At 36.5% G+C, this 20,624-nt stretch overlaps 7 pseudogenes; all 7 read left to right on the plus strand.

Moving 5' to 3' along the window:
* The first annotated feature begins 80 nt into the window (after window positions 1-80).
* On the plus strand, window positions 81-195 carry LOC143885726 (5S ribosomal RNA; annotated as a pseudogene).
* Window positions 196-3,094: 2,899 nt separating this feature from the next.
* On the plus strand, window positions 3,095-3,209 carry LOC143885727 (5S ribosomal RNA; annotated as a pseudogene).
* A 2,901-nt stretch (window positions 3,210-6,110) lies between these two features.
* LOC143885728 (5S ribosomal RNA) lies at window positions 6,111-6,225 on the plus strand (annotated as a pseudogene).
* A 2,901-nt stretch (window positions 6,226-9,126) lies between these two features.
* LOC143885729 (5S ribosomal RNA) lies at window positions 9,127-9,241 on the plus strand (annotated as a pseudogene).
* A 2,901-nt stretch (window positions 9,242-12,142) lies between these two features.
* Window positions 12,143-12,257, plus strand: LOC143885730 (5S ribosomal RNA; annotated as a pseudogene).
* Window positions 12,258-15,158: 2,901 nt separating this feature from the next.
* LOC143885732 (5S ribosomal RNA) lies at window positions 15,159-15,273 on the plus strand (annotated as a pseudogene).
* Window positions 15,274-18,174: 2,901 nt separating this feature from the next.
* Window positions 18,175-18,289, plus strand: LOC143885733 (5S ribosomal RNA; annotated as a pseudogene).
* The last annotated feature ends 2,335 nt before the right edge of the window (window positions 18,290-20,624 follow it).

The following is a 20,624-nucleotide window of genomic DNA, read 5'->3' on the forward strand; positions in this document are numbered from 1 at the left end:
TTGTAAATAATTGAGTCAAAAGTCCTCTATGGTTTGGAAGCTGATATATTAACTCTTATATACAATGCCAGTTTAATTTAGGGTGCAATCATACCAGCACAAATGCTCTCGTTCTCATTAGAACTCTGAAGTTAAGCATACTTGGGGGTGGTACTATGATGGGTGATCTCCAGGGAAGTCCTCGTGTTGCACTCATGTTTCTTTTTAAGGGATTGAGCCTCTAGTTCAATGGTCAAGGCTTCGTTCTTCAACCTGGAGGCAGGGGGTTCAATCCCAGCTTACCTACCAAAAAATTTCCACAAGTGCACAGCAAAATAAGAGTTTGCCTTTTGTTATCAAAACAGCAAACTCTTCCAGTGCACAGCATTGGATATTTTTCTTCTTTTATTGTAGGCAAGCTGTAATCTGTTTCAATAATAAAAGACAAGATGTGTTAGTGCAATTATCAAAACATGGTGGTGTCAATATGCTCTCTCAATTCTCTCCCTCTCTAGACACTGGGTAAGGTAATATTCCATGATTTTTTTTCATGGTTGCCAAACCTGCCCTTTGTGTTAGAAGGGGACAGAGGATAGGTGAGAGAGATTTGAGGTGGTGCGATTGGAGGGACTTAATGAGTGAGGTGGAGCATGAGAAGGGGCAGGAACATTGGGAAAATGTAATATCTATTTTAAAGAAAGAATGTTTTGTCGATATTTCCCTGTCTAATCTTATGCTCCTAAGTCACAACCCTCTAAAATTTGACTCTAGCTAGCCCTCTATCCTCACTTCTCACACTTGTATTCCGTGAATTTCTTGTTCATGGTTACCAAACATGTGCTTTTCTTTAGGGTTTTTTTTTTTGGATTGGTTCGTATATTATTCATTAGAAAAGAAGAATGCCTGTAAGAATGGAAAAAAACAAAGAGAGAAGCAACAGGCTATAATGACTAGCATAAAGCAACAATTTAAGGTAGAAAATCAAGTATCTCCAAACTGACTTTATTAATGCCTAACCGAGCAAGGTGATCTGCCTCCTCATTTGCAAATCTCCTAACGTGGATGAAATGCACTAGGAATCCCGTAAGCCGATCCTGAGTCTCATCTTCTCATGTGATCCATCCACACATGGTGACATTGAGAGAGTCTCGATCAATCATGGTCTGACTCAAGTCAGACTTGTCAATTATCCTGATCTCTTGCAAAACTGCCCTAACTTTCACCTCAATGGAGTCCTTAAAGCCTATGAAACCGGAAAAGACCATATTATTCCTCCGACCCCATCTCTAAGCAAACCTCAAATGCTTGCTAGACCGGGATTTCCAATGCTGAAACCATCAAAGTTAAGCTTGAGCCAGCCTGAGATGAATGGTCCCATCCAGGGGCACAGAGACCTGCCTTATCATACGCGGACCATATCTCTGTCCTACAAAATGGCATTGTGTGTCTTTTTAGGGTCCCATCGTCTTCGCCTGTGTGTGTGTGTGCAGGTTTTTTTCTCTCCAGCTTATGGGTCATGAACCAACAAAATGGGCATCCATCATATCCTACAATCCACATCTTGTCTAAACAAACTTCAACTTGAAAAATGATAGAATGCAAGGAAGTGGAAACTCTACTCTGTATTTGCGTGGGCCCTTCTCTATAAAAAATAATTTCCAAAGGCAGATCAGGGATCAGGTTTGTTGAGACATGACATGTGCCTTCTTGGCCTGTCTCGAGTTGAACTTTTTCTAAGCAGGCATAAACCTTCTTTATTTATAACAATGTCCTCTTAAAGATGGAAATTATAAGTCAGTCCCTCTAAGTAATCTCAATAATCCCTCGCCACATTCCATTTCAAGATCCTTTTGAACCACATTCCCAATCCAGACTTCCTTATAAGGTTTCTTTGAATAACTTCGAAAGTTATTTGCATATATAATGGGATTTGCTAGGATCCATAACAAAAGACATTTCGCAGAACATCTGTTGCATGAAGAAGTAGCCACATAGGCTCACTTTGAAATTTTGGGAAATCTTGAAGTCAAAATTTTTTGTACACATTATTAATGGGGAAATGTTATCAGTACAACCGTATTTTGATATTTGCACAAACCCAGCTGTCTTTTCTTCTTTAATGGGCTGTTGAGAGCATTTTGGGAAAAGTAATAACCATTTAACAGCTCTTTAAGGGCGCTGATATCCACACTTTTATTCAAAAATAAAAGTAAAAATCATCATATAAGCAAGACAACCATCCTAATGGTTTAAAAACATCAAACACCTAATGACATGCACTGTTGCGCACGCCAAATAATTTAGTATCTGCCAAATTTCACATGTAATTCATATAAATATTTACAAATAATGCATGCACCACATTTTGCATTCACTTCGTATAATTATAATTATATAATACATACTAATATAGTATATGACTGTTACACTCACGATTTTGGCTTATGCATTCCGGTGATTTGGTTTTGGTCGGGATATAAATGGAAACAACTCATGTCGGTTTCGGTGGAAATTTAAAACCACGCCTTTTCTTGTATTGACTGTAGTTCAGTTGCTTCTCCTTTGTTTTGAATAAAATTATTTATCATTCAATAATACATTTTTTTTTTAATGAATTTCTTTAATTACATATGAAGTTTCTGAAATAAACCCAAATTTGATCAATAATTCATTAATTTCTCATATATTGTTTGTAAATCTCTTTAGAAATTCAAATTTCTTTGAAAAATACATTGTAGGGAAAATTGAACTCAACCTTGTTTAGAAAACACATTAATTGTTTCGAAAACACATTAAGATAGGTACCCTTCTGCGCTTTGTTATATTTTATTTATTATTTTGATTTGCATACAATTTTACATATGGGCTTCTGGATTACCAGTTCTGTGCATTGGATATTTACTCTTATTGTTGCTTTCTTTTATGTATTTTTATGTACATTTGATAATTCTATTACATTAAACTCAAAAACTAATTTAAGTTTGAAAACGTTAATACTAGATGTCTTCCTCTGGATGGTCAATATGACATGTAAATTGTAAATAATTGAGTCAAAAGTCCTCTATGGTTTGGAAGCTGATATATTAACTCTTATATACAATGCCAGTTTAATTTAGGGTGCAATCATACCAGCACAAATGCTCTCGTTCTCATTAGAACTCTGAAGTTAAGCATACTTGGGGGTGGTACTATGATGGGTGATCTCCAGGGAAGTCCTCGTGTTGCACTCATGTTTCTTTTTAAGGGATTGAGCCTCTAGTTCAATGGTCAAGGCTTCGTTCTTCAACCTGGAGGCAGGGGGTTCAATCCCAGCTTACCTACCAAAAAATTTCCACAAGTGCACAGCAAAATAAGAGTTTGCCTTTTGTTATCAAAACAGCAAACTCTTCCAGTGCACAGCATTGGATATTTTTCTTCTTTTATTGTAGGCAAGCTGTAATCTGTTTCAATAATAAAAGACAAGATGTGTTAGTGCAATTATCAAAACATGGTGGTGTCAATATGCTCTCTCAATTCTCTCCCTCTCTAGACACTGGGTAAGGTAATATTCCATGATTTTTTTTTCATGGTTGCCAAACCTGCCCTTTGTGTTAGAAGGGGACAGAGGATAGGTGAGAGAGATTTGAGGTGGTGCGATTGGAGGGACTTAATGAGTGAGGTGGAGCATGAGAAGGGGCAGGAACATTGGGAAAATGTAATATCTATTTTAAAGAAAGAATGTTTTGTCGATATTTCCCTGTCTAATCTTATGCTCCTAAGTCACAACCCTCTAAAATTTGACTCTAGCTAGCCCTCTATCCTCACTTCTCACACTTGTATTCCGTGAATTTCTTGTTCATGGTTACCAAACATGTGCTTTTCTTTAGGGTTTTTTTTTTTGGATTGGTTCGTATATTATTCATTAGAAAAGAAGAATGCCTGTAAGAATGGAAAAAAACAAAGAGAGAAGCAACAGGCTATAATGACTAGCATAAAGCAACAATTTAAGGCAGAAAATCAAGTATCTCCAAACTGACTTTATTAATGCCTAACCGAGCAAGGTGATCTGCCTCCTCATTTGCAAATCTCCTAACGTGGATGAAATGCACTAGGAATCCCGTAAGCCGATCCTGAGTCTCATCTTCTCATGTGATCCATCCACACATGGTGACATTGAGAGAGTCTCGATCAATCATGGTCTGACTCAAGTCAGACTTGTCAATTATCCTGATCTCTTGCAAAACTGCCCTAACTTTCACCTCAATGGAGTCCTTAAAGCCTATGAAACCGGAAAAGACCATATTATTCCTCCGACCCCATCTCTAAGCAAACCTCAAATGCTTGCTAGACCGGGATTTCCAATGCTGAAACCATCAAAGTTAAGCTTGAGCCAGCCTGAGATGAATGGTCCCATCCAGGGGCACAGAGACCTGCCTTATCATACGCGGACCATATCTCTGTCCTACAAAATGGCATTGTGTGTCTTTTTAGGGTCCCATCGTCTTCGCCTGTGTGTGTGTGTGCAGGTTTTTTTCTCTCCAGCTTATGGGTCATGAACCAACAAAATGGGCATCCATCATATCCTACAATCCACATCTTGTCTAAACAAACTTCAACTTGAAAAATGATAGAATGCAAGGAAGTGGAAACTCTACTCTGTATTTGCGTGGGCCCTTCTCTATAAAAAATAATTTCCAAAGGCAGATCAGGGATCAGGTTTGTTGAGACATGACATGTGCCTTCTTGGCCTGTCTCGAGTTGAACTTTTTCTAAGCAGGCATAAACCTTCTTTATTTATAACAATGTCCTCTTAAAGATGGAAATTATAAGTCAGTCCCTCTAAGTAATCTCAATAATCCCTCGCCACATTCCATTTCAAGATCCTTTTGAACCACATTCCCAATCCAGACTTCCTTATAAGGTTTCTTTGAATAACTTCGAAAGTTATTTGCATATATAATGGGATTTGCTAGGATCCATAACAAAAGACATTTCGCAGAACATCTGTTGCATGAAGAAGTAGCCACATAGGCTCACTTTGAAATTTTGGGAAATCTTGAAGTCAAAATTTTTTGTACACATTATTAATGGGGAAATGTTATCAGTACAACCGTATTTTGATATTTGCACAAACCCAGCTGTCTTTTCTTCTTTAATGGGCTGTTGAGAGCATTTTGGGAAAAGTAATAACCATTTAACAGCTCTTTAAGGGCGCTGATATCCACACTTTTATTCAAAAATAAAAGTAAAAATCATCATATAAGCAAGACAACCATCCTAATGGTTTAAAAACATCAAACACCTAATGACATGCACTGTTGCGCACGCCAAATAATTTAGTATCTGCCAAATTTCACATGTAATTCATATAAATATTTACAAATAATGCATGCACCACATTTTGCATTCACTTCGTATAATTATAATTATATAATACATACTAATATAGTATATGACTGTTACACTCACGATTTTGGCTTATGCATTCCGGTGATTTTGGTTTTGGTCGGGATATAAATGGAAACAACTCATGTTGGTTTCGGTGGAAATTTAAAACCACGCCTTTTCTTGTATTGACTGTAGTTCAGTTGCTTCTCCTTTGTTTTGAATAAAATTATTTATCATTCAATAATACATTTTTTTTTTAATGAATTTCTTTAATTACATATGAAGTTTCTGAAATAAACCCAAATTTGATCAATAATTCATTAATTTCTCATATATTGTTTGTAAATCTCTTTAGAAATTCAAATTTCTTTGAAAAATACATTGTAGGGAAAATTGAACTCAACCTTGTTTAGAAAACACATTAATTGTTTCGAAAACACATTAAGATAGGTACCCTTCTGCGCTTTGTTATATTTTATTTATTATTTTGATTTGCATACAATTTTACATATGGGCTTCTGGATTACCAGTTCTGTGCATTGGATATTTACTCTTATTGTTGCTTTCTTTTATGTATTTTTATGTACATTTGATAATTCTATTACATTAAACTCAAAAACTAATTTAAGTTTGAAAACGTTAATACTAGATGTCTTCCTCTGGATGGTCAATATGACATGTAAATTGTAAATAATTGAGTCAAAAGTCCTCTATGGTTTGGAAGCTGATATATTAACTCTTATATACAATGCCAGTTTAATTTAGGGTGCAATCATACCAGCACAAATGCTCTCGTTCTCATTAGAACTCTGAAGTTAAGCATACTTGGGGGTGGTACTATGATGGGTGATCTCCAGGGAAGTCCTCGTGTTGCACTCATGTTTCTTTTTAAGGGATTGAGCCTCTAGTTCAATGGTCAAGGCTTCGTTCTTCAACCTGGAGGCAGGGGGTTCAATCCCAGCTTACCTACCAAAAAATTTCCACAAGTGCACAGCAAAATAAGAGTTTGCCTTTTGTTATCAAAACAGCAAACTCTTCCAGTGCACAGCATTGGATATTTTTCTTCTTTTATTGTAGGCAAGCTGTAATCTGTTTCAATAATAAAAGACAAGATGTGTTAGTGCAATTATCAAAACATGGTGGTGTCAATATGCTCTCTCAATTCTCTCCCTCTCTAGACACTGGGTAAGGTAATATTCCATGATTTTTTTTTCATGGTTGCCAAACCTGCCCTTTGTGTTAGAAGGGGACAGAGGATAGGTGAGAGAGATTTGAGGTGGTGCGATTGGAGGGACTTAATGAGTGAGGTGGAGCATGAGAAGGGGCAGGAACATTGGGAAAATGTAATATCTATTTTAAAGAAAGAATGTTTTGTCGATATTTCCCTGTCTAATCTTATGCTCCTAAGTCACAACCCTCTAAAATTTGACTCTAGCTAGCCCTCTATCCTCACTTCTCACACTTGTATTCCGTGAATTTCTTGTTCATGGTTACCAAACATGTGCTTTTCTTTAGGGTTTTTTTTTTTGGATTGGTTCGTATATTATTCATTAGAAAAGAAGAATGCCTGTAAGAATGGAAAAAAACAAAGAGAGAAGCAACAGGCTATAATGACTAGCATAAAGCAACAATTTAAGGCAGAAAATCAAGTATCTCCAAACTGACTTTATTAATGCCTAACCGAGCAAGGTGATCTGCCTCCTCATTTGCAAATCTCCTAACGTGGATGAAATGCACTAGGAATCCCGTAAGCCGATCCTGAGTCTCATCTTCTCATGTGATCCATCCACACATGGTGACATTGAGAGAGTCTCGATCAATCATGGTCTGACTCAAGTCAGACTTGTCAATTATCCTGATCTCTTGCAAAACTGCCCTAACTTTCACCTCAATGGAGTCCTTAAAGCCTATGAAACCGGAAAAGACCATATTATTCCTCCGACCCCATCTCTAAGCAAACCTCAAATGCTTGCTAGACCGGGATTTCCAATGCTGAAACCATCAAAGTTAAGCTTGAGCCAGCCTGAGATGAATGGTCCCATCCAGGGGCACAGAGACCTGCCTTATCATACGCGGACCATATCTCTGTCCTACAAAATGGCATTGTGTGTCTTTTTAGGGTCCCATCGTCTTCGCCTGTGTGTGTGTGTGCAGGTTTTTTTCTCTCCAGCTTATGGGTCATGAACCAACAAAATGGGCATCCATCATATCCTACAATCCACATCTTGTCTAAACAAACTTCAACTTGAAAAATGATAGAATGCAAGGAAGTGGAAACTCTACTCTGTATTTGCGTGGGCCCTTCTCTATAAAAAATAATTTCCAAAGGCAGATCAGGGATCAGGTTTGTTGAGACATGACATGTGCCTTCTTGGCCTGTCTCGAGTTGAACTTTTTCTAAGCAGGCATAAACCTTCTTTATTTATAACAATGTCCTCTTAAAGATGGAAATTATAAGTCAGTCCCTCTAAGTAATCTCAATAATCCCTCGCCACATTCCATTTCAAGATCCTTTTGAACCACATTCCCAATCCAGACTTCCTTATAAGGTTTCTTTGAATAACTTCAAAAGTTATTTGCATATATAATGGGATTTGCTAGGATCCATAACAAAAGACATTTCGCAGAACATCTGTTGCATGAAGAAGTAGCCACATAGGCTCACTTTGAAATTTTGGGAAATCTTGAAGTCAAAATTTTTTGTACACATTATTAATGGGGAAATGTTATCAGTACAACCGTATTTTGATATTTGCACAAACCCAGCTGTCTTTTCTTCTTTAATGGGCTGTTGAGAGCATTTTGGGAAAAGTAATAACCATTTAACAGCTCTTTAAGGGCGCTGATATCCACACTTTTATTCAAAAATAAAAGTAAAAATCATCATATAAGCAAGACAACCATCCTAATGGTTTAAAAACATCAAACACCTAATGACATGCACTGTTGCGCACGCCAAATAATTTAGTATCTGCCAAATTTCACATGTAATTCATATAAATATTTACAAATAATGCATGCACCACATTTTGCATTCACTTCGTATAATTATAATTATATAATACATACTAATATAGTATATGACTGTTACACTCACGATTTTGGCTTATGCATTCCGGTGATTTTGGTTTTGGTCGGGATATAAATGGAAACAACTCATGTCGGTTTCGGTGGAAATTTAAAACCACGCCTTTTCTTGTATTGACTGTAGTTCAGTTGCTTCTCCTTTGTTTTGAATAAAATTATTTATCATTCAATAATACATTTTTTTTTTAATGAATTTCTTTAATTACATATGAAGTTTCTGAAATAAACCCAAATTTGATCAATAATTCATTAATTTCTCATATATTGTTTGTAAATCTCTTTAGAAATTCAAATTTCTTTGAAAAATACATTGTAGGGAAAATTGAACTCAACCTTGTTTAGAAAACACATTAATTGTTTCGAAAACACATTAAGATAGGTACCCTTCTGCGCTTTGTTATATTTTATTTATTATTTTGATTTGCATACAATTTTACATATGGGCTTCTGGATTACCAGTTCTGTGCATTGGATATTTACTCTTATTGTTGCTTTCTTTTATGTATTTTTATGTACATTTGATAATTCTATTACATTAAACTCAAAAACTAATTTAAGTTTGAAAACGTTAATACTAGATGTCTTCCTCTGGATGGTCAATATGACATGTAAATTGTAAATAATTGAGTCAAAAGTCCTCTATGGTTTGGAAGCTGATATATTAACTCTTATATACAATGCCAGTTTAATTTAGGGTGCAATCATACCAGCACAAATGCTCTCGTTCTCATTAGAACTCTGAAGTTAAGCATACTTGGGGGTGGTACTATGATGGGTGATCTCCAGGGAAGTCCTCGTGTTGCACTCATGTTTCTTTTTAAGGGATTGAGCCTCTAGTTCAATGGTCAAGGCTTCGTTCTTCAACCTGGAGGCAGGGGGTTCAATCCCAGCTTACCTACCAAAAAATTTCCACAAGTGCACAGCAAAATAAGAGTTTGCCTTTTGTTATCAAAACAGCAAACTCTTCCAGTGCACAGCATTGGATATTTTTCTTCTTTTATTGTAGGCAAGCTGTAATCTGTTTCAATAATAAAAGACAAGATGTGTTAGTGCAATTATCAAAACATGGTGGTGTCAATATGCTCTCTCAATTCTCTCCCTCTCTAGACACTGGGTAAGGTAATATTCCATGATTTTTTTTTCATGGTTGCCAAACCTGCCCTTTGTGTTAGAAGGGGACAGAGGATAGGTGAGAGAGATTTGAGGTGGTGCGATTGGAGGGACTTAATGAGTGAGGTGGAGCATGAGAAGGGGCAGGAACATTGGGAAAATGTAATATCTATTTTAAAGAAAGAATGTTTTGTCGATATTTCCCTGTCTAATCTTATGCTCCTAAGTCACAACCCTCTAAAATTTGACTCTAGCTAGCCCTCTATCCTCACTTCTCACACTTGTATTCCGTGAATTTCTTGTTCATGGTTACCAAACATGTGCTTTTCTTTAGGGTTTTTTTTTTTGGATTGGTTCGTATATTATTCATTAGAAAAGAAGAATGCCTGTAAGAATGGAAAAAAACAAAGAGAGAAGCAACAGGCTATAATGACTAGCATAAAGCAACAATTTAAGGCAGAAAATCAAGTATCTCCAAACTGACTTTATTAATGCCTAACCGAGCAAGGTGATCTGCCTCCTCATTTGCAAATCTCCTAACGTGGATGAAATGCACTAGGAATCCCGTAAGCCGATCCTGAGTCTCATCTTCTCATGTGATCCATCCACACATGGTGACATTGAGAGAGTCTCGATCAATCATGGTCTGACTCAAGTCAGACTTGTCAATTATCCTGATCTCTTGCAAAACTGCCCTAACTTTCACCTCAATGGAGTCCTTAAAGCCTATGAAACCGGAAAAGACCATATTATTCCTCCGACCCCATCTCTAAGCAAACCTCAAATGCTTGCTAGACCGGGATTTCCAATGCTGAAACCATCAAAGTTAAGCTTGAGCCAGCCTGAGATGAATGGTCCCATCCAGGGGCACAGAGACCTGCCTTATCATACGCGGACCATATCTCTGTCCTACAAAATGGCATTGTGTGTCTTTTTAGGGTCCCATCGTCTTCGCCTGTGTGTGTGTGTGCAGGTTTTTTTCTCTCCAGCTTATGGGTCATGAACCAACAAAATGGGCATCCATCATATCCTACAATCCACATCTTGTCTAAACAAACTTCAACTTGAAAAATGATAGAATGCAAGGAAGTGGAAACTCTACTCTGTATTTGCGTGGGCCCTTCTCTATAAAAAATAATTTCCAAAGGCAGATCAGGGATCAGGTTTGTTGAGACATGACATGTGCCTTCTTGGCCTGTCTCGAGTTGAACTTTTTCTAAGCAGGCATAAACCTTCTTTATTTATAACAATGTCCTCTTAAAGATGGAAATTATAAGTCAGTCCCTCTAAGTAATCTCAATAATCCCTCGCCACATTCCATTTCAAGATCCTTTTGAACCACATTCCCAATCCAGACTTCCTTATAAGGTTTCTTTGAATAACTTCGAAAGTTATTTGCATATATAATGGGATTTGCTAGGATCCATAACAAAAGACATTTCGCAGAACATCTGTTGCATGAAGAAGTAGCCACATAGGCTCACTTTGAAATTTTGGGAAATCTTGAAGTCAAAATTTTTTGTACACATTATTAATGGGGAAATGTTATCAGTACAACCGTATTTTGATATTTGCACAAACCCAGCTGTCTTTTCTTCTTTAATGGGCTGTTGAGAGCATTTTGGGAAAAGTAATAACCATTTAACAGCTCTTTAAGGGCGCTGATATCCACACTTTTATTCAAAAATAAAAGTAAAAATCATCATATAAGCAAGACAACCATCCTAATGGTTTAAAAACATCAAACACCTAATGACATGCACTGTTGCGCACGCCAAATAATTTAGTATCTGCCAAATTTCACATGTAATTCATATAAATATTTACAAATAATGCATGCACCACATTTTGCATTCACTTCGTATAATTATAATTATATAATACATACTAATATAGTATATGACTGTTACACTCACGATTTTGGCTTATGCATTCCGGTGATTTTGGTTTTGGTCGGGATATAAATGGAAACAACTCATGTCGGTTTCGGTGGAAATTTAAAACCACGCCTTTTCTTGTATTGACTGTAGTTCAGTTGCTTCTCCTTTGTTTTGAATAAAATTATTTATCATTCAATAATACATTTTTTTTTTAATGAATTTCTTTAATTACATATGAAGTTTCTGAAATAAACCCAAATTTGATCAATAATTCATTAATTTCTCATATATTGTTTGTAAATCTCTTTAGAAATTCAAATTTCTTTGAAAAATACATTGTAGGGAAAATTGAACTCAACCTTGTTTAGAAAACACATTAATTGTTTCGAAAACACATTAAGATAGGTACCCTTCTGCGCTTTGTTATATTTTATTTATTATTTTGATTTGCATACAATTTTACATATGGGCTTCTGGATTACCAGTTCTGTGCATTGGATATTTACTCTTATTGTTGCTTTCTTTTATGTATTTTTATGTACATTTGATAATTCTATTACATTAAACTCAAAAACTAATTTAAGTTTGAAAACGTTAATACTAGATGTCTTCCTCTGGATGGTCAATATGACATGTAAATTGTAAATAATTGAGTCAAAAGTCCTCTATGGTTTGGAAGCTGATATATTAACTCTTATATACAATGCCAGTTTAATTTAGGGTGCAATCATACCAGCACAAATGCTCTCGTTCTCATTAGAACTCTGAAGTTAAGCATACTTGGGGGTGGTACTATGATGGGTGATCTCCAGGGAAGTCCTCGTGTTGCACTCATGTTTCTTTTTAAGGGATTGAGCCTCTAGTTCAATGGTCAAGGCTTCGTTCTTCAACCTGGAGGCAGGGGGTTCAATCCCAGCTTACCTACCAAAAAATTTCCACAAGTGCACAGCAAAATAAGAGTTTGCCTTTTGTTATCAAAACAGCAAACTCTTCCAGTGCACAGCATTGGATATTTTTCTTCTTTTATTGTAGGCAAGCTGTAATCTGTTTCAATAATAAAAGACAAGATGTGTTAGTGCAATTATCAAAACATGGTGGTGTCAATATGCTCTCTCAATTCTCTCCCTCTCTAGACACTGGGTAAGGTAATATTCCATGATTTTTTTTTCATGGTTGCCAAACCTGCCCTTTGTGTTAGAAGGGGACAGAGGATAGGTGAGAGAGATTTGAGGTGGTGCGATTGGAGGGACTTAATGAGTGAGGTGGAGCATGAGAAGGGGCAGGAACATTGGGAAAATGTAATATCTATTTTAAAGAAAGAATGTTTTGTCGATATTTCCCTGTCTAATCTTATGCTCCTAAGTCACAACCCTCTAAAATTTGACTCTAGCTAGCCCTCTATCCTCACTTCTCACACTTGTATTCCGTGAATTTCTTGTTCATGGTTACCAAACATGTGCTTTTCTTTAGGGTTTTTTTTTTTGGATTGGTTCGTATATTATTCATTAGAAAAGAAGAATGCCTGTAAGAATGGAAAAAAACAAAGAGAGAAGCAACAGGCTATAATGACTAGCATAAAGCAACAATTTAAGGCAGAAAATCAAGTATCTCCAAACTGACTTTATTAATGCCTAACCGAGCAAGGTGATCTGCCTCCTCATTTGCAAATCTCCTAACGTGGATGAAATGCACTAGGAATCCCGTAAGCCGATCCTGAGTCTCATCTTCTCATGTGATCCATCCACACATGGTGACATTGAGAGAGTCTCGATCAATCATGGTCTGACTCAAGTCAGACTTGTCAATTATCCTGATCTCTTGCAAAACTGCCCTAACTTTCACCTCAATGGAGTCCTTAAAGCCTATGAAACCGGAAAAGACCATATTATTCCTCCGACCCCATCTCTAAGCAAACCTCAAATGCTTGCTAGACCGGGATTTCCAATGCTGAAACCATCAAAGTTAAGCTTGAGCCAGCCTGAGATGAATGGTCCCATCCAGGGGCACAGAGACCTGCCTTATCATACGCGGACCATATCTCTGTCCTACAAAATGGCATTGTGTGTCTTTTTAGGGTCCCATCGTCTTCGCCTGTGTGTGTGTGTGCAGGTTTTTTTCTCTCCAGCTTATGGGTCATGAACCAACAAAATGGGCATCCATCATATCCTACAATCCACATCTTGTCTAAACAAACTTCAACTTGAAAAATGATAGAATGCAAGGAAGTGGAAACTCTACTCTGTATTTGCGTGGGCCCTTCTCTATAAAAAATAATTTCCAAAGGCAGATCAGGGATCAGGTTTGTTGAGACATGACATGTGCCTTCTTGGCCTGTCTCGAGTTGAACTTTTTCTAAGCAGGCATAAACCTTCTTTATTTATAACAATGTCCTCTTAAAGATGGAAATTATAAGTCAGTCCCTCTAAGTAATCTCAATAATCCCTCGCCACATTCCATTTCAAGATCCTTTTGAACCACATTCCCAATCCAGACTTCCTTATAAGGTTTCTTTGAATAACTTCGAAAGTTATTTGCATATATAATGGGATTTGCTAGGATCCATAACAAAAGACATTTCGCAGAACATCTGTTGCATGAAGAAGTAGCCACATAGGCTCACTTTGAAATTTTGGGAAATCTTGAAGTCAAAATTTTTTGTACACATTATTAATGGGGAAATGTTATCAGTACAACCGTATTTTGATATTTGCACAAACCCAGCTGTCTTTTCTTCTTTAATGGGCTGTTGAGAGCATTTTGGGAAAAGTAATAACCATTTAACAGCTCTTTAAGGGCGCTGATATCCACACTTTTATTCAAAAATAAAAGTAAAAATCATCATATAAGCAAGACAACCATCCTAATGGTTTAAAAACATCAAACACCTAATGACATGCACTGTTGCGCACGCCAAATAATTTAGTATCTGCCAAATTTCACATGTAATTCATATAAATATTTACAAATAATGCATGCACCACATTTTGCATTCACTTCGTATAATTATAATTATATAATACATACTAATATAGTATATGACTGTTACACTCACGATTTTGGCTTATGCATTCCGGTGATTTTGGTTTTGGTCGGGATATAAATGGAAACAACTCATGTCGGTTTCGGTGGAAATTTAAAACCACGCCTTTTCTTGTATTGACTGTAGTTCAGTTGCTTCTCCTTTGTTTTGAATAAAATTATTTATCATTCAATAATACATTTTTTTTTTAATGAATTTCTTTAATTACATATGAAGTTTCTGAAATAAACCCAAATTTGATCAATAATTCATTAATTTCTCATATATTGTTTGTAAATCTCTTTAGAAATTCAAATTTCTTTGAAAAATACATTGTAGGGAAAATTGAACTCAACCTTGTTTAGAAAACACATTAATTGTTTCGAAAACACATTAAGATAGGTACCCTTCTGCGCTTTGTTATATTTTATTTATTATTTTGATTTGCATACAATTTTACATATGGGCTTCTGGATTACCAGTTCTGTGCATTGGATATTTACTCTTATTGTTGCTTTCTTTTATGTATTTTTATGTACATTTGATAATTCTATTACATTAAACTCAAAAACTAATTTAAGTTTGAAAACGTTAATACTAGATGTCTTCCTCTGGATGGTCAATATGACATGTAAATTGTAAATAATTGAGTCAAAAGTCCTCTATGGTTTGGAAGCTGATATATTAACTCTTATATACAATGCCAGTTTAATTTAGGGTGCAATCATACCAGCACAAATGCTCTCGTTCTCATTAGAACTCTGAAGTTAAGCATACTTGGGGGTGGTACTATGATGGGTGATCTCCAGGGAAGTCCTCGTGTTGCACTCATGTTTCTTTTTAAGGGATTGAGCCTCTAGTTCAATGGTCAAGGCTTCGTTCTTCAACCTGGAGGCAGGGGGTTCAATCCCAGCTTACCTACCAAAAAATTTCCACAAGTGCACAGCAAAATAAGAGTTTGCCTTTTGTTATCAAAACAGCAAACTCTTCCAGTGCACAGCATTGGATATTTTTCTTCTTTTATTGTAGGCAAGCTGTAATCTGTTTCAATAATAAAAGACAAGATGTGTTAGTGCAATTATCAAAACATGGTGGTGTCAATATGCTCTCTCAATTCTCTCCCTCTCTAGACACTGGGTAAGGTAATATTCCATGATTTTTTTTTCATGGTTGCCAAACCTGCCCTTTGTGTTAGAAGGGGACAGAGGATAGGTGAGAGAGATTTGAGGTGGTGCGATTGGAGGGACTTAATGAGTGAGGTGGAGCATGAGAAGGGGCAGGAACATTGGGAAAATGTAATATCTATTTTAAAGAAAGAATGTTTTGTCGATATTTCCCTGTCTAATCTTATGCTCCTAAGTCACAACCCTCTAAAATTTGACTCTAGCTAGCCCTCTATCCTCACTTCTCACACTTGTATTCCGTGAATTTCTTGTTCATGGTTACCAAACATGTGCTTTTCTTTAGGGTTTTTTTTTTTGGATTGGTTCGTATATTATTCATTAGAAAAGAAGAATGCCTGTAAGAATGGAAAAAAACAAAGAGAGAAGCAACAGGCTATAATGACTAGCATAAAGCAACAATTTAAGGCAGAAAATCAAGTATCTCCAAACTGACTTTATTAATGCCTAACCGAGCAAGGTGATCTGCCTCCTCATTTGCAAATCTCCTAACGTGGATGAAATGCACTAGGAATCCCGTAAGCCGATCCTGAGTCTCATCTTCTCATGTGATCCATCCACACATGGTGACATTGAGAGAGTCTCGATCAATCATGGTCTGACTCAAGTCAGACTTGTCAATTATCCTGATCTCTTGCAAAACTGCCCTAACTTTCACCTCAATGGAGTCCTTAAAGCCTATGAAACCGGAAAAGACCATATTATTCCTCCGACCCCATCTCTAAGCAAACCTCAAATGCTTGCTAGACCGGGATTTCCAATGCTGAAACCATCAAAGTTAAGCTTGAGCCAGCCTGAGATGAATGGTCCCATCCAGGGGCACAGAGACCTGCCTTATCATACGCGGACCATATCTCTGTCCTACAAAATGGCATTGTGTGTCTTTTTAGGGTCCCATCGTCTTCGCCTGTGTGTGTGTGTGCAGGTTTTTTTCTCTCCAGCTTATGGGTCATGAACCAACAAAATGGGCATCCATCATATCCTACAATCCACATCTTGTCTAAACAAACTTCAACTTGAAAAATGATAGAATGCAAGGAAGTGGAAACTCTACTCTGTATTTGCGTGGGCCCTTCTCTATAAAAAATAATTTCCAAAGGCAGATCAGGGATCAGGTTTGTTGAGACATGACATGTGCCTTCTTGGCCTGTCTCGAGTTGAACTTTTTCTAAGCAGGCATAAACCTTCTTTATTTATAACAATGTCCTCTTAAAGATGGAAATTATAAGTCAGTCCCTCTAAGTAATCTCAATAATCCCTCGCCACATTCCATTTCAAGATCCTTTTGAACCACATTCCCAATCCAGACTTCCTTATAAGGTTTCTTTGAATAACTTCGAAAGTTATTTGCATATATAATGGGATTTGCTAGGATCCATAACAAAAGACATTTCGCAGAACATCTGTTGCATGAAGAAGTAGCCACATAGGCTCACTTTGAAATTTTGGGAAATCTTGAAGTCAAAATTTTTTGTACACATTATTAATGGGGAAATGTTATCAGTACAACCGTATTTTGATATTTGCACAAACCCAGCTGTCTTTTCTTCTTTAATGGGCTGTTGAGAGCATTTTGGGAAAAGTAATAACCATTTAACAGCTCTTTAAGGGCGCTGATATCCACACTTTTATTCAAAAATAAAAGTAAAAATCATCATATAAGCAAGACAACCATCCTAATGGTTTAAAAACATCAAACACCTAATGACATGCACTGTTGCGCACGCCAAATAATTTAGTATCTGCCAAATTTCACATGTAATTCATATAAATATTTACAAATAATGCATGCACCACATTTTGCATTCACTTCGTATAATTATAATTATATAATACATACTAATATAGTATATGACTGTTACACTCACGATTTTGGCTTATGCATTCCGGTGATTTTGGTTTTGGTCGGGATATAAATGGAAACAACTCATGTCGGTTTCGGTGGAAATTTAAAACCACGCCTTTTCTTGTATTGACTGTAGTTCAGTTGCTTCTCCTTTGTTTTGAATAAAATTATTTATCATTCAATAATACATTTTTTTTTTAATGAATTTCTTTAATTACATATGAAGTTTCTGAAATAAACCCAAATTTGATCAATAATTCATTAATTTCTCATATATTGTTTGTAAATCTCTTTAGAAATTCAAATTTCTTTGAAAAATACATTGTAGGGAAAATTGAACTCAACCTTGTTTAGAAAACACATTAATTGTTTCGAAAACACATTAAGATAGGTACCCTTCTGCGCTTTGTTATATTTTATTTATTATTTTGATTTGCATACAATTTTACATATGGGCTTCTGGATTACCAGTTCTGTGCATTGGATATTTACTCTTATTGTTGCTTTCTTTTATGTATTTTTATGTACATTTGATAATTCTATTACATTAAACTCAAAAACTAATTTAAGTTTGAAAACGTTAATACTAGATGTCTTCCTCTGGATGGTCAATATGACATGTAAATTGTAAATAATTGAGTCAAAAGTCCTCTATGGTTTGGAAGCTGATATATTAACTCTTATATACAATGCCAGTTTAATTTAGGGTGCAATCATACCAGCACAAATGCTCTCGTTCTCATTAGAACTCTGAAGTTAAGCATACTTGGGGGTGGTACTATGATGGGTGATCTCCAGGGAAGTCCTCGTGTTGCACTCATGTTTCTTTTTAAGGGATTGAGCCTCTAGTTCAATGGTCAAGGCTTCGTTCTTCAACCTGGAGGCAGGGGGTTCAATCCCAGCTTACCTACCAAAAAATTTCCACAAGTGCACAGCAAAATAAGAGTTTGCCTTTTGTTATCAAAACAGCAAACTCTTCCAGTGCACAGCATTGGATATTTTTCTTCTTTTATTGTAGGCAAGCTGTAATCTGTTTCAATAATAAAAGACAAGATGTGTTAGTGCAATTATCAAAACATGGTGGTGTCAATATGCTCTCTCAATTCTCTCCCTCTCTAGACACTGGGTAAGGTAATATTCCATGATTTTTTTTTCATGGTTGCCAAACCTGCCCTTTGTGTTAGAAGGGGACAGAGGATAGGTGAGAGAGATTTGAGGTGGTGCGATTGGAGGGACTTAATGAGTGAGGTGGAGCATGAGAAGGGGCAGGAACATTGGGAAAATGTAATATCTATTTTAAAGAAAGAATGTTTTGTCGATATTTCCCTGTCTAATCTTATGCTCCTAAGTCACAACCCTCTAAAATTTGACTCTAGCTAGCCCTCTATCCTCACTTCTCACACTTGTATTCCGTGAATTTCTTGTTCATGGTTACCAAACATGTGCTTTTCTTTAGGGTTTTTTTTTTTGGATTGGTTCGTATATTATTCATTAGAAAAGAAGAATGCCTGTAAGAATGGAAAAAAACAAAGAGAGAAGCAACAGGCTATAATGACTAGCATAAAGCAACAATTTAAGGCAGAAAATCAAGTATCTCCAAACTGACTTTATTAATGCCTAACCGAGCAAGGTGATCTGCCTCCTCATTTGCAAATCTCCTAACGTGGATGAAATGCACTAGGAATCCCGTAAGCCGATCCTGAGTCTCATCTTCTCATGTGATCCATCCACACATGGTGACATTGAGAGAGTCTCGATCAATCATGGTCTGACTCAAGTCAGACTTGTCAATTATCCTGATCTCTTGCAAAACTGCCCTAACTTTCACCTCAATGGAGTCCTTAAAGCCTATGAAACCGGAAAAGACCATATTATTCCTCCGACCCCATCTCTAAGCAAACCTCAAATGCTTGCTAGACCGGGATTTCCAATGCTGAAACCATCAAAGTTAAGCTTGAGCCAGCCTGAGATGAATGGTCCCATCCAGGGGCACAGAGACCTGCCTTATCATACGCGGACCATATCTCTGTCCTACAAAATGGCATTGTGTGTCTTTTTAGGGTCCCATCGTCTTCGCCTGTGTGTGTGTGTGCAGGTTTTTTTCTCTCCAGCTTATGGGTCATGAACCAACAAAATGGGCATCCATCATATCCTACAATCCACATCTTGTCTAAACAAACTTCAACTTGAAAAATGATAGAATGCAAGGAAGTGGAAACTCTACTCTGTATTTGCGTGGGCCCTTCTCTATAAAAAATAATTTCCAAAGGCAGATCAGGGATCAGGTTTGTTGAGACATGACATGTGCCTTCTTGGCCTGTCTCGAGTTGAACTTTTTCTAAGCAGGCATAAACCTTCTTTATTTATAACAATGTCCTCTTAAAGATGGAAATTATAAGTCAGTCCCTCTAAGTAATCTCAATAATCCCTCGCCACATTCCATTTCAAGATCCTTTTGAACCACATTCCCAATCCAGACTTCCTTATAAGGTTTCTTTGAATAACTTCGAAAGTTATTTGCATATATAATGGGATTTGCTAGGATCCATAACAAAAGACATTTCGCAGAACATCTGTTGCATGAAGAAGTAGCCACATAGGCTCACTTTGAAATTTTGGGAAATCTTGAAGTCAAAATTTTTTGTACACATTATTAATGGGGAAATGTTATCAGTACAACCGTATTTTGATATTTGCACAAACCCAGCTGTCTTTTCTTCTTTAATGGGCTGTTGAGAGCATTTTGGGAAAAGTAATAACCATTTAACAGCTCTTTAAGGGCGCTGATATCCACACTTTTATTCAAAAATAAAAGTAAAAATCATCATATAAGCAAGACAACCATCCTAATGGTTTAAAAACATCAAACACCTAATGACATGCACTGTTGCGCACGCCAAATAATTTAGTATCTGCCAAATTTCACATGTAATTCATATAAATATTTACAAATAATGCATGCACCACATTTTGCATTCACTTCGTATAATTATAATTATATAATACATACTAATATAGTATATGACTGTTACACTCACGATTTTGGCTTATGCATTCCGGTGATTTTGGTTTTGGTCGGGATATAAATGGAAACAACTCATGTCGGTTTCGGTGGAAATTTAAAACCACGCCTTTTCTTGTATTGACTGTAGTTC

The sequence above is a fragment of the Tasmannia lanceolata genome, unplaced genomic scaffold, assembly GCF_043159265.1.
Source record: "Tasmannia lanceolata isolate RefF3 unplaced genomic scaffold, GAP_Taslan_0.1 ptg000008l, whole genome shotgun sequence".
NCBI lineage: Eukaryota > Viridiplantae > Streptophyta > Magnoliopsida > Canellales > Winteraceae > Tasmannia > Tasmannia lanceolata.